This window comes from Lepidochelys olivacea (assembly GCF_965140295.1).
Source record: "Lepidochelys olivacea isolate rLepOli2 genome assembly, chromosome: 6".
NCBI classification, from domain to species: domain Eukaryota; kingdom Metazoa; phylum Chordata; order Testudines; family Cheloniidae; genus Lepidochelys; species Lepidochelys olivacea.
In genome coordinates, this window is record NC_140416.1 from 90,787,748 (window position 1) to 90,802,312 (window position 14,565).

The 14,565-nt window shown below is 39.2% G+C and overlaps 1 protein-coding gene across 1 annotated transcript in view; it reads right to left on the minus strand.

The window, feature by feature from the left end:
* Positions 1-11,487: 11,487 nt before the first annotated feature.
* Positions 11,488-14,565, minus strand: part of CEP128 (centrosomal protein 128) — a 447,165-nt gene continuing 444,087 nt past the window's right edge. Inside the window, exon 25 of the mRNA XM_084632372.1 lies at positions 11,488-12,212. The gene's annotated coding sequence lies outside the window, so the exon portion shown is untranslated. The remainder of the gene's footprint in view (positions 12,213-14,565) is intronic.

Below are 14,565 nucleotides of genomic sequence, written 5' to 3' on the forward strand. Positions count from 1 at the left end.
ATGTGTTTATGCCTAGCTTGCTGGCAGAAGCTACACACTTGACATTATATGGAGCTGTAATGTAGTCTGAAGCTTTTATGGAGAAATGACCACAGAGTCTGAACAAACAGCCTAGGACACACTGTATCTGGTTTAAATGTATATACAGTAGAAAGTAATGGCCCTTAAGCACACACATGCATTTTTAAAACACATAGACACACACACAATTTGAGTTGAATTATTTTATTTTTTAATTCAAATGGTAGTTTGCACTTAAATGTTACCTTCTATCTGATTAACTCAAAGTGCTTTCCAAACATGGGTACTATTACTACATTATATAGATGGGGAATACTTTAGCACAAGAAAGTTAAGTGTCCTGTACAGCACATTACACCTAATGTATGCTGGAGGGCCCTCCCAATTATGAGGCACAAAATCCTGAAGTGTGGCCACACCTTCTGGACCACTTTACCTCAGCGCATGATTCCCTGAAAAAGGTCACGTAGTGAATCAGCGGCAGAGTTGTGAATGGAACCTATTTCCTTGTTCTAATCACTAGCCAGCCATGCCTGTCTTAAACTTGTTTCCAAGGAGAGCTGCCTCAGTTTTGATCAATGTTTATGGCCAGACATTGCTTAGTGAATGGAACATCCAGCCTCTCTCCATTAGAGTTGATAAATTGTTGTTCAGGTGCATGCAGTGTCTAAAACAGGAGTAAAAAGACTGTTTGAAAAGGAGACAACTCTCCTGGAATTCTGAGATTTATATTTTAAAATGTCTTTTTAAAAATAACAACTTCTGAAACATCCAATCTGTTTAGTGTTTATATCATTCTGGTTCTTTCTGTATACTGACCCAGGGGAAAGGGAGGGATGAAGCAATGGTAATTAGCATCTTCTTTCATAGTCATTCTTCATGTATACCATTCTTCATCTCTCTAAGTGCTTTCACGCCCTTAACTCTTTTGTTTCTCAGTGAGATCGTATATTTCTCCCCATTCATTCAAATATGACAATCCATTTAGAAAGACTTAGTGCAATCTATGTATCTAGAAAATGCCAAGGTGCAGCTTTTCGACTGCTCCATTTACAGTGTCCCCATGAAAATAAACTTCACCTGGAAACAGCAGGGAAAGATGATTTAATCATTATGGCTTTTCTAAATCACTCTCACTGTTGTGCAACCAGGTTAGGTTACGGTACATTTGTGAATGAATGTCTTTATAAGACTTTTTTTTTTTTTAATGTAAGAGGTGGACAAGAAAGATCTTATGCTGCATAAAGATCACATCTGGAAGTATCAAAGACACCCCTATGTATTTGGTGTTTTTTTTTTTTTAAACAATAAATTGTATCCTGCCATTGCAGTCTCTCTTGCCAAGACCTATGCCTTGGCATGCTTGGCATGGCTCAGCAGCTATGGAACTTGCCCTGGCATGGCCAGGAGAATTCAACTGGAGGATTGACTTGTTCCAGTTTTCCCTTCCCCAGACCTTATTAGCACTGGCTGCACACTATGCACCTAGTTTGTAGGGTTATTAAAACATACAAAGCCTTCCCCAAGTTTGACCTACTTTTCCCCTTCCCCTCCTGAGGAAATAGGAGGACAGCAAGAGGATTTGTGAAAGCTATTATGAGAATTAATTCTGAGCCGATACCTGAAGTGCTAATCAACCCAACTTCCGATTAATTAATCAGGGTTAAAGCAACAGGAACAGAGTGTTATGGCACAAAAGCAGAATAATCCCAAAGCTTTGGGGGACTGCAATTCACATGATAGGCATGCATGGGAGCTCTCTGCCAGGGCAGCAGGCAACTTATGTGAGACATTAGATATGAGGTAGGCTCTGGCATGCTCAACTTCCCTAGCATGTTATTTTATAAAATTAAAATTAAATTCTTTAGATTTATTTTCTTTCCTGAAATAGCTAAGAAGATTGGGAGCAGGACTGATGTTTCCTGACAGCTGTGACCAGTCATTTGACTCCTGGCTTTTGAAGTATTTTTCCTCCCCCTGACTTGTGCATTTCCTTTCAAAGCTTGGCGTGTGTTGATTAGCTCGCTACCGCCTGCCATATGTCCAGATCTCCTCTGGGTTTGGTACTATTTGTGCTTTCCCAGTGCTCAGGCACAGGACTCAAAATCAGTCAGGCAAAGTCTTCAATAGACATTCTCTCATGCCTCTTAGTCCATTCACAAAGGCAACTTGTTATAGTATAAATGTGATTTTTAGTTCTCTAAAATATTTTGGCTATAAGTATCTTATGTAGATTACATTGTAGATAGAGAGTCTTATGGTTAGAGCAAGGGGACTGAGATAAAGGTCTCCTAGGTTCTCTTCCTGGTTTACCCATTGACTCAGCACCACTTTGGTCAAGTCATTTAATTTCTTTGTCTCAGTTTCCACATTTGTAAAATGGGGATAACATTACTTACCTGCTTCATAGGAAGCATAAGGGCTAATTAACTACTGCATTCTAATGGGGGAAGCTATGGAAGTAAGATGAATAATACAAGATTTTGTATATGTACTAACCCAGTGAGATGACTCAGTTTGTAAAATGCCAGTTGTTATACTCATGAATCTTATACATTATGAATAAAATAATTAGCATTAAGTATTTTTCACCCCAGCCCAGAGTACTTGGCATGCAGCACAGAAATAAAAAACATAATAAACATATTAAGACTTCATAAGATGTACAAAAGAAAAACACAAACAGTAAACAGAGCACTGAAAAGGAGGTTTTTACGTCTCATCCAAGACACCGCTTCCTGCATCATGCTGGGGCATAGTTTCAGCTCTGATTCAAATGGTAGAGCAGTCCCTACTGAGTCACCTGCATCACTCCTTCTGGCACACGACCTCCTAGCAATATGCTGGGGCATTGTTATTGGCACGGATTTGAGGGAAGAGCAGCTCCTACTGTATCACCCACACCACTCTCTTTAGTACAGATACTGCTAGCAGCATGCTAGGGCCTGGGATCAGTACTGACTCTTAGGGAAGAGCACCCAGTAGATAACAAAAATCAACTGATTGCTTCAGAAATCATTATCACAATTATTGGTTGCAATCTTTTGCATCTCTCAGAGTTAGACAACACAATGGATGCTTTTGGCTGGAGGGAGACTAGAGTTAAATCAATCTGCCATTCTATTACAGTAGTGGCTAGCACTATTCAGACAAACCTGTATCAATACCTGATGAATGACTATGGGCATAAGACCACAGATACGTTTTCCTTCCATGACAGTCCTGCAGGAATGTAAGCAATGCTACCCAACCCTAGTAAACAAATTCTTCTTAAATAAATACATAAACATGATTTGGTGAGCAGGACTACTGCAGAGGTACACAATATATTAAAATAAATCAACCACTGAAGAAATTTCTCTGAGTCTCCTGCTACTTTTAAAAAAATTTAAATCAAGAAATTAAATATAAATTCTATTAACAAAACAAAAAAGCTGCTCTAAGTTCAAAATTTTAGTAACCTCTTATTTTGCATATATTATTAAACACTACTGTGGTATGTGGGAAATGATAGAGAATCAGCTGTTTTTGCAATTTCTGCAAAAAAATTCATGGCTGGTCTGAAAGGTGTTAAACTACAAACTCTGCCATCCTTGGTCGAAATATTGGACCAGATCCTCTAATGATGAAAATCAGCTTAGTTTCACTTACTTCAATAGAGAAACACCACTCTTACTTACAGCACTCACAAATCTGGCTCAGCATGTCAATGATATTTTTGTCATCACGAAGAATTCTCTGAAATCCTTAACATTTTCAGAACAAAAATGTTGACCACTCTAGAGAACTGACATTTTTGATTATCTGTGGGGAAACAGTCTGGACAGTGGCAGTGTGAAGTTCTCCATACTGCTCTGCCAACAAGTCTCAATTATGACTTGGAGGGACTGTTTTTGGAGATGACTGAGGTAATTCAAATCTCCATGAACAATTCCCTCCTTTGCTTCACTACTGAGACTGCTGACAAATATGCCAATTAAAGTAAAGGCTTTTTGTAACATAGACACTACTGGGGTGTGGATGAAAACCACATTACCTGGAATATTTTTTATCTGACTATATGAACATGAATTGAGTCTCTCTTTTGGAATAGAAGAGTCTAAGGACAACCCTCTCCCCACTCTGCTTATTTCAAAAAGAAAAACTCTCATAGCTCCATGAGTTCTAATCCCACTTCTACCACTGACTCACTGTGTGACCTCAGGCAATACACTTAGCCCTGGTCTACACTAGGACTTTAGGTCGAATTTAGCAGCGTTAAATCGACGTAAACCTGCACCCGTCCACGCGATGAAGCCCTTTATTTTGACTTAAAGGGCTCTTAAAATTGATTTCCTTACTCCACCCCTGACAAGTGGATTAGCACTTAAATCGGCCTTGCCGGGTCGAATTTGGGGTACTGTGGACACAATTCGACGGTATTGGCCTCCGGGAGCTATCCCAGAGTGCTCCATTGTGACTGCTCTGGACAGCACTCTCAACTCAGATGCACGATTGTTTGCCATTGCTCTGACGCAGGGAGGGGCGACTGACGACATGGCTTACAGGGTTGGCTCACAGGGAGTTAAAATCAACAAAGGGGGTGGCTTTACATCAAGGAGTATTTCAGGCAGGACTTCACGGAGAGTTCCAATAAGAAATGGTGCATCTAAGTTATTGTTCTTATTGGAACAAGGAGGTTAGTCTGGCCTCTGATTGATACATGGCTAGATTTACCTTGCTGCACCTTCTCTGTGAGTGACTGCAGTGTGACCTAGAGGAATGAGTCCCCTAGATGGGGGGGGGGGGGGTTGCAAATGAGTACAAAACAAATCTGGTCTATTTTTTGTTTTGATACACTTCATCTATCTTTTACATCTTTGGCGGGCAGCAGACGGTGCAGAAGGACTGCATGCCATCCACATCTCATGGCTGCTCGGCAGAAGATGGTACAATAGGACTGCTAGCCATCCTCATCTCTTGCCTGCTCACCATAAGATGGTTCAATAGGACTGACTGCAGGACTAAAGAGAATGACCTGATCAAGTCACTCCAAGTTTAGTTCCTGTGCCCATGTCTGCCCAGGCGGTCCTGATTGACCTCACAGAGGCAACCAGGAGCACCTTGGACATGACGATGACTGCTACCAGTCCTATTGCACCGTCTGCTGCCACAAGGCAATGGGTTGCTGCTGCTGTGTAGCAATGCAGTACCACGTCTGCCAGCACCCAGGAGACATATGGTGACAGCGAGCTGAGCGGGCTCCATGCTTGCCGTGGTATGGCGTCTGCACAGGTAACTCAGGAAAAAAGGCGTGAAATGATTGTCTGCCCTTGCTTTCACGGAGGGAGGGAGGGAACGGGGGCCTGACGATATGTATCCAGAACCACATGCGACAATGTTTTAGCCCCATCAGGCATTGGGATCTCAACCCAGAATTCCAATGGGCAGTGGAGACTGTGGGAACTGTGGGATAGCTACCCACAGTGCAACACTCCGGAAGTCGACTCTAGCCTCGGTACTGTGGAAGCACTCCGTCGAGTTAATGCACTTAGAGCATTTTCTGTGGGGACACACACACTCAAATATATAAAACCGATTTCTAAAAAAACGACCTATAAATTCGACCTAATTTCGTAGTGTAGACATACCCTTAGGGCCATATTTTAAAAACTGGCCTCTGGCTCTAGGTGCGCAATAGAACATGTAGGGCCTGATTTTTAGAGTGATACGCATTCATATTCTCTTTTGACTTTGGGAGTCAATGACTGCTAAGCATCTCTGAAAATCAAAGCAGAGGTGTCTCAAATTAGAAAACCAAAAGTGGAGGTAGCCAAATTTAGTGGATGCTTTTGAAAATGAGTCTCTGCCTCAGTTCTCCATATGTTCTCCTGAACTACCTCCCAGAATGTTGGGAGAGTTAATTAGTTTATATTTGTACAGTGTTTTGAAGATGTAAAGCGTTCAGCCCTAAGTGTATTGCCTGAGGTCACACAGTGAGTCAGTTAAGAGTTCAGGGTTTATATGTTAAAACCTGTGACATTAACAGTAATACAACAGCTGTTAAATTACTACAGACGGATTGTCTGTTTAGTCTCCTGCATCTGGAAGTAGCCTATCCAAAATACCTATAAAGAGAAAAGAGGAGAGAAACAGTAGTTATGTAATACTTTTAACATGGAAGGAAATTTGCTTCTAAGCCCCACAAGTATGCCCTAAAGCTTAAGTTAAAACAGAGGAGTGAATTTTTAACCCAGCTCATTACACATCTGTTCACTGCAGCAATTTATTATGGTTGTTAGAGTATAGCAGTGGTTCTAACCTTTACTGCAGCCTGCACCCCTTTGGTTCTCAAATTACGTTCTTGCACCGCTTATCAAAAATCGTTGAAGTAGGTCAGTTCTTTAAACCTACATATATCATAACTATAGAATGAAAGAGATAGAATTATATATTTATTTTAATTTTGCAGTAATACATGAAAAATTACACACTTTTTTAAAAATTTACCGGCTCAGTGACTCTTCTGCTGTTTCTTTTGTTCAATGATATTTGAGAAACGAGGAACTTTTTTTGAAATAGCCACACGCATGTCATCGCTCGCATTTAGGCGGTTTCTGGCCTTTGTTTTGATGTATAAGAGTGATGAAAATCCTATCTCACACATGTATGTAGTCGCAAATGGCACAAGGATCTGGGATGTCTTGCACCCCAGAATGGGCATCTCACATCCCCAAGGGGTGTGCGCACCCCAGGTTAAGAACCACTGGAGTATAGTGTTGTCACCATCTCAGAATTTGCAGCTGGTAAATGCAGAGAGGAATCATTAGCTCCCTCAGAATACCTTTCTCTTGAACTCCCAGAATCTCAGAAGAATTGTAATGAGTTTAGAGACCCTTGAGATACTATCCATCGATACAAATGAAGATCCAACAACTTTAGAAGACCAAATGCAATCCATATGATGACCAAGAAAGAGGGACTCAGTCTGTTATTGGTGAAAACAAAATCCACATTAAAGCACACACATGATGGACAAGGAACTGCCACCAAAACCCTGTTCAACTGGCAATGGGAAAACCAGTGCGAGAATGTTTGCATCTTCCTGCCTTGTTGAAAAGGCAGGAAATAGAGGAACTTTGCAATATCTAAGTGCTTTCATTCTGAATTCTTTTGGATTCTGAAAGGGGACAAAATAGTTCTTCCAGACTACTGGATCAGTTTCTGTAATAGTGTTTACCTCTAAAAGTTTGCATTTGCCAACCTTACAACAGAGTGGTTTCTGAGATTAGCACAGATTTATCCTATAATTAAAATAGGAGAGATCTGTGATAGCAACTGACAAATACTGACTTTTTAAAGGCATCTACTCTATGTTCCACTGGACCTGTATATTGCTTGTCCTAGGATTATTTATTACATTTTCTCATGTCTGTTTCCTTTTAGCTCTTCATAAATTAGATTTAGCTATCAGCAACATTCATTATCTTTCCCTAAAGCGGGTCTAAGATTGTAGCCAAGAAGGTCTGAGATTGTAGTCAAGTATCGGCCGTTGAACAATTAAAAAAAATAAAATTTTAATTCCTCTACTCCAAGTCTCCAAGGGAACCAAGAAATACTTTAGTAAGTTGCTTACACATGTGCATGTGACACCAGTTGAAAGTAAGCAATCAACACAAATAAGTTGACAAAAGTAGCATATGAAAGTCTATAGTCTTTTTAATGATACAAATGATACAGAGAAGGGCTACTAGGATGATCCGAGGAATGGAAAACTTGTCTTATGAAAGGAGACTCAGGGAGCTTGGCTTGTTTAGCCTAACTAAAAGAAGGTTGAGGGGAGATATGATTGCTCTCTATAAATATATCAGAGGGATAAATACCAGAGAGGGAGAGGAATTATTTAAACTCAATACCAATGTGGACACAAGAACAAATGGATATAAACTGGCCACTAGGAAATTTAGATTAGAAATTAGACGAAGGTTTCTAACCATCAGAGGAGTGAAGTTTTGGAATAGCCTTCCGAGGGAAGTAGTGGGGGCAAAAGATCTATCTTGCTTTAAGATTAAACTCGATAAGTTTATGGAGGAGATGGTATGATGGGATAACATGGTTTTGGTAATTAAATATTCATGGTAAATAGGCCCAATGGTCTGTGATGGGTTTTTAGATGGGGTAAGATCCAAGTTACCCGGGAAAGAATTTTCTGTAGTATCTGGCTGATGAATCTTGCCCATATGCTCAGGGTTTAGCTGATCGCCATATTTGGGGTCGGGAAGGAATTTTCCTCCAGGGCAGATTGGAAGGCCCTGGAGGTTTTTCGCCTTCCTCTGTAGCATGGGGCACGGGTCACTTGCTGGAGGATTCTCTGCTCCTTGAGGTCTTCAAACTACAATTTGAGGACTTCAATAGCACAGATATAGGTGTGAGGTCTTTTTTAGGAGTGGTGGGTGAAATTCTGTGGCCTGCATTGTGCAGGAGGTCAGACTAGATGATCATAATGGTCCCTTCTGACCTAAATATCTATGAATCTATGAATCTATGATACGTTGTACAGACACATAAAAAAATTCACTATTTTTATTTCCGCCTCTTTAAAAATCTGGCAAAGGCAGACATCTTTGAGCTAAAACTTTTCCCTACTCCATTGCAATATGAAAATACCAGCCAACACAAATTATAAAAAACAAAAAAATTGATTTGTACTTAAAATCTGACCTTCAGCAGTGGAAAGATTTTGAAAATGATAATCTGTTCGGGTGTATTTTTTTTCTTTTTCTTAGAACCTCTAGAAAACATGTTCATACTCACACCATACCAACTGCAAACTTACCTGAGGGAAAATCATTACAAAAACCTGTGATCACTGAATGGTTCTTTCTTATCTTGTGAAAAAACACAAATAAGTTCACTATGTACTGCCACAGATAATTATCTATCTGCATAATATAAATAGGGAAAAGTGTGTGGACTTGCAGTAATAATATAATTATATCATAAGCTCTTGGGTTCACATGGCACGTTTTGTCTAATAAGTGCTTTATGTAAACCCTAATGGAACTCATTCTACCCAACAGCTGCTCCTAAACTTGCTGCTTCTTTGGCAGAGATTCCCAGCTATGTTTGTGGGAAACCTCTGATCATGCACTGGCAGATATACACCCCTCAACACATATTCTTCCACACTAGGCCCTGCAATACTGCTAAATCTCTTCTTTCTTCAACCCATTTTCTCTCTCCTTTGCTCCCTAAATTGTTTTTTCCTGCTCAAAGTTTCTTTTCTGTCTTCTTCCTCTCTTTTTTCTTCCCTTTTAAAAAATTTCATTTTGAGGCTCCTTTGCCTTTTTGCTGGCTGTTGTTGGTTGCTTCCCATTCATTAGGACTTACATACTGCTCTAGAACCTTTGGTGGCCCTGTGAAACAGGAGCACACATGCTCTTGTAGATGAGCTTCCTTGTGAAAGCAAAGATGCAAAACTTAGACCAACAGACTGATGAAAAGCTTATGGCCCTGTATTGTAAGCTGCTCTTGTTGTGAGATATGTTAGGCGCAACTACAGAAATAGGAAAGCAGGCAGCTTTCAATAATCTACAGACTGGTTTACCCACAGGTGTGGGAATAGATTTGTAGGGTGTGGAGATAGTATGGCTCCACATGCCACATGCCCCACTTGCCTATGTTCTCTAATCTTTCTGCACCATTCCCCTCTAAAAAAAGCCAGCAGTTGTTTAACACTGCATAGAAATGCTACAACAGTTTAAGGCAGGAAATGAAGAGGAAGCCCATATCCAACTGGAATTGCACAGGGTAGGCAGAATGTATGTAATAACCCAAACTGGAACCTGTCCAGGACATCTGGGCTCAATCCCAGACTCTGGTGAAAAGTGCCAGGAGATCTCCGATAAACACATGTGGTCAAGATCCTCATTTTTAGACTCAGCTGAAAGACAGGCAAAATTATTGCTTTGTGGGTTCCTTGCAACCCACTCAAACAAAAGGGATCAACAGTGGGTGGCAATGGCCAAAGGTCACTACTTAAGCCCCATTAAAAAGAGATGAAATCTTCACTCGGTGTGCTTTATTAGACTGTAGGTTTAAAAAACTTTATTTTTAATGCAGGAAGTTTCATGTTTAAAGTATATTTCTGTAAAACAGTATCTATCCACAGCAACAAAACATTCACTGTGAAGTTTTGTCCTCTGTACTGTTTCCATTGGCTCAGCCTAGCAAATCCTATGTATTCCTTCTGGAGTCTTCCTCGCCAAACAGTGATCCAGATTGATGCTGTTTAGCTTGTGATATATGAAGGGATAGTAGTCTAGGGTGATACAAGCCTCAGGCACTGAACAAAGTATCAGCTGTTTTTTAAACTTTCTTAGTCATGGTTTTTGCATGACTTGAATTATGAGGGAGGGACTAGAACTGACTTCAGCTGTCTGATACTAATGACAGACCACATATTGGCAGGGATGGGGTCATGTAAGAGACACTTGCATGAGACAGCTGGGTTGACACAGGGTTATAAAAAATGTCAAACCCAACAGAGAACAATGTAATAGAGGACAACAGAGCTAGTGATATAATTATGGGTTTTCAGTGAAGAATTCTCATGGCATTATGAAAACAGAGCCTGGGCAGTTTTCCACAAGAACCCAAATGTGCAAGTTTCTTTGTTATTGCATTGCTGCATGTGTAAGAATTTTGTTATTTTTCTGAACATAATACAAGGCTCTGCTTCTGTTTGAAATGTCTCTAGTTCTATGTGAATTTTCAGCAACAATTTATTTTAGAATGATTAGAAACTTTACACAATGTGCCAAACTATCTGAAGGTTTATATGTGTACAGCTCCCATTGACTTCAGTGGAGTTTTGCCATTTACATCAATTAAGAATTTGGTTCCACATTTCCATGAAGGATGATGTGTAAGCTTACCTGGCTGTACACACAAAGGCCTTGATCCTCCAATCTGATCTGTACAGTCACACACTTGTGGAGCCTCCACTGACTTCAGTGGGACTCACAGCAAGTGTAAGGGTCTGTTTGTATTGATTTGGTCACAGGTTTGGGGCCAAACACAGTAACATGTTGCAGTGGGAAAATGCTCCATTCTTCCTCCATTAGTAATGCAAGTATATTTTTTCTTAAATAAATGGCAATAAACACTTTTTGAGGAAGCCTATTTAGGGCTCGTAACTGTATCAAAACACACATCACAATTGAATATTTAACAGATTTAAAAACATTTCAAATAAACATTTTTAAAATTAAACACAAGAAGACCAAAAGGCTTTTTTTCTTCCAGTGTCAAAATAAAAAACAAAAAACAAAACAGTTAATATAAATCCATATCAGATGCCTCAAGATTTCACACAAAGCATAAGGAAATCAACTGATCTAAACACACACAAACTTAAAAGATATCAAAACTCTTTTGAAAAGTATAAGACAGATGTATTTGTTAAAAAACATGTGTATACAATATCAAGCCTTATTTGAAAAAAAAGTATTTAATTTTCCAAGTTACAAAAATTTTCGTAAAGTTTTGTGTTACACTAAAGTGGTGAATAAAAGCTGGTAGCTTTGATCCTGCTAGGTATTAGGCACCTCCTGAACTGTGAGGAGCACTTCCAACTCACACTGACTTCAGTAGGAGTTGAGGGCACTCAGTGCCTTGCTGTACTAGGCCCAAAGTCAGCATAGTTAACATATGATAAAGACCTCCACATTTTGACTACTACAGAGGTATAAACGTTGGCATTATGTGAATTACAGACATTATTACAGACATTTCATTTAGGGCCTGATCCAAATCCCACTGAAATTAATAAAAAGACTCCCACTGACTTCAATGGACTTTGGATGAGGCATTTAGTTTGTATCAACATATTCAGGGGCATGATACTAGAGATTTCAAAAACTTCCATCTTAAAGTTCCTGTTGTAATGATCATAACTGTGTTCTGCCTAGGTTCAGACATTGCACTTAGTAGGTAAGGTAACAGCAGGACTGATTCTGATCTCATGCTGGTGTAGATCAGGTATACCTTAATTAAAGCCAATGAAGTTACGCCCTGGAAAAGCAGCTGTGAGATTGGAATCAGGCCCAATGTGACTATCACAAACTCCACAGATTGTGAATGGTCCATGGTTAGGAATATCCACATTACCAAGTTCCTGCCTTTATACTTCCCTAGCAAACCTTTTGTTCCTAGAAAGAGAAAAGACATGTTTTTAAAAATTTTTAACTGTAAACTTCAGGAAGATAAGAGGAGTGAAGGTTAATTTATGTATAGCAGTAATTTAATTTCACAAATCTCAATGTCAGCCCTATAAGGATATTATTTGAAGACAGTGTCTAATGGGAAAATATCCTATGATGAGACTACTTTGGAATAAAACCATCAATTGACAAACAAAGCAAGAGTCTCATCACAGAAGCTGGGTGATCTTTGACAGAATAAGATAAATCACAAGAGAATCTCACTACACAGTGGTCTTAACTAGTTAATATCCTCTTCAAATGTATAATCCCATCAATATGTAAGTATTTAGATTTAGAGTGTAATTAGATCCTGACTACTTGTAAATTAGCACACACGTGCAAACACACTCTCTATGTCTCTGGTTAATTTTGTTGTGCAAAACAGCATGAAACAGAAAATTCAACATACAGTGTGAAATGCAGGGTTTCTTTTTGACCCCCATTTCCTTGAGTATATTTTTACAATTGAAATCCACTCTCCACCCCCTGCTGTAGCAGGGATGCACTATTCTGAGAGCCCTATAATAGCATCATACAACAGAGGGAACAAAGACAGGGTAGTTATATGTCTAAACTTCCTGACTTTTGTTGGTTTGTATTAATGATATGTAAACGTACAGTGGGTTTGATTGTGTATTTAAGTTTCCTTTTAATCTCTTGAAAAAAATAGGATTAAGGTCTAACAATGGCCCATAATGAAACCATACTGTGTAAATATCCAGTTATTGTATTTTCAAAACACAGCCTACGTGGCAAAGTTAGGTAACTTTGAATTATTCTGAGTCATTATGGTCTGTCGTGAAAATATATAGATGAAACCATGTTCTTTTGAATACGTATTTGTTTGCCCATCAGTCTGACAGTTATTTATGGTCTTGCAAAAATGTGGAGCCAACAAAAATTTACCACATAAATCTGTGTTTAGAAAACATTTAGAATAGCCTGCGATGAAATCCTGGTTCCTTCTAAAGCAATGGGAAAAAAAACCCATTGATTTCAATGTGGTCAGGACTTCACCCCTAAAGCATAATATTTTCTTTGAAACATAAAGCTTAATGATGCATGTGTGTTCATGTTCATGCACATGAGTGAATATAAAAGAGATAAATGTATCTATATCAACATACAAAATGTACATATTAAATTAAAATATTTTAATACAACCTTAAAAATTATGAAATCAATCACTCTAATGTAAAGGAAATTGCAAGAGTGAAGATTGCTTCAGGAATGTTAGCTTGGCTGTGTTGCATGTTCTATATATTTTATAGTATAGAGACATTAATATAGCACTTTGCATGTTCCTAGTGCTTTGTAAGCATTATCTAATTAATCTCCACAAAAACCCTATGAGGGAGGATAAAATATTTTACAAAGGAAAGAGGAATGGAAAGTTCTACACAGTGGCCCCAGATTATCCACTGAGAGCAAAGCTCAGTTGTAGTGAACAGGGTGGCACAGGAAGCACCTTGATAAGAGGCAACTCAGCCTCAGTGCAGATTAGAGCTGCAAAAAGGCAGCCCTAACATACATCACAAACATAAGGTCCCTAAGGGACTTTATGCTACTGAAGAACCAAGCATAGCTTAATTTCATTCTGCCAGACTCTTCCCCATATGCTGTGGGAGGGGCTGTTTTAGGAGGTGGTGGAACCACCTCTGACAACTTCACACCAGTCCTTCTGCACAGGGGGAATTCTCTACTTGCCTTCTCTGGATGCTTTAAAACCATTTTGCACTACATAAGCAGTGCAAAGTGGCATTAGTGGATTGGAGAATCTTGCCCAATAAGTGTAACACTGTCAATATAATACTGCTAGACAAACCTTGATTTTTGTAATTTCCTGCTGTAAGTGCATAAGATTCACTCTGCATCAATGCTAGGGTTTTTTTGCATTTAGCTTCTTACTTTTTTTTTTTCTTATTAAGTAGACACAAAATCAGAAGGTAAAATATCTCATGCAACAGTTAGTTTTATGAGCTGTGTTTGTAATTTCTGTGAAATGCAAGTGCACACTTGACTAGACATACATGACTGTGACTTGTCCAGCTTTAAGGGACTAATCTGGTAAAGAGCTGATTACCTATTTTAAGGTAGTGGGTCTCCAAAACTCACACTGAAGTCAACTGGTACCTCAAAGATTGCACTAAGCCCCTTGCAGAATCAGATCTAAAGTGAGCTGTTGATAACTGCACATATTGTCTGCTATACATGCTCAGTCAACATGTTCAAAAAAGGGTTATTTCAAACAGAAAGCCCGTGCTGCTCATTAAGGTCTAATTACAATCAAGTGTGAACT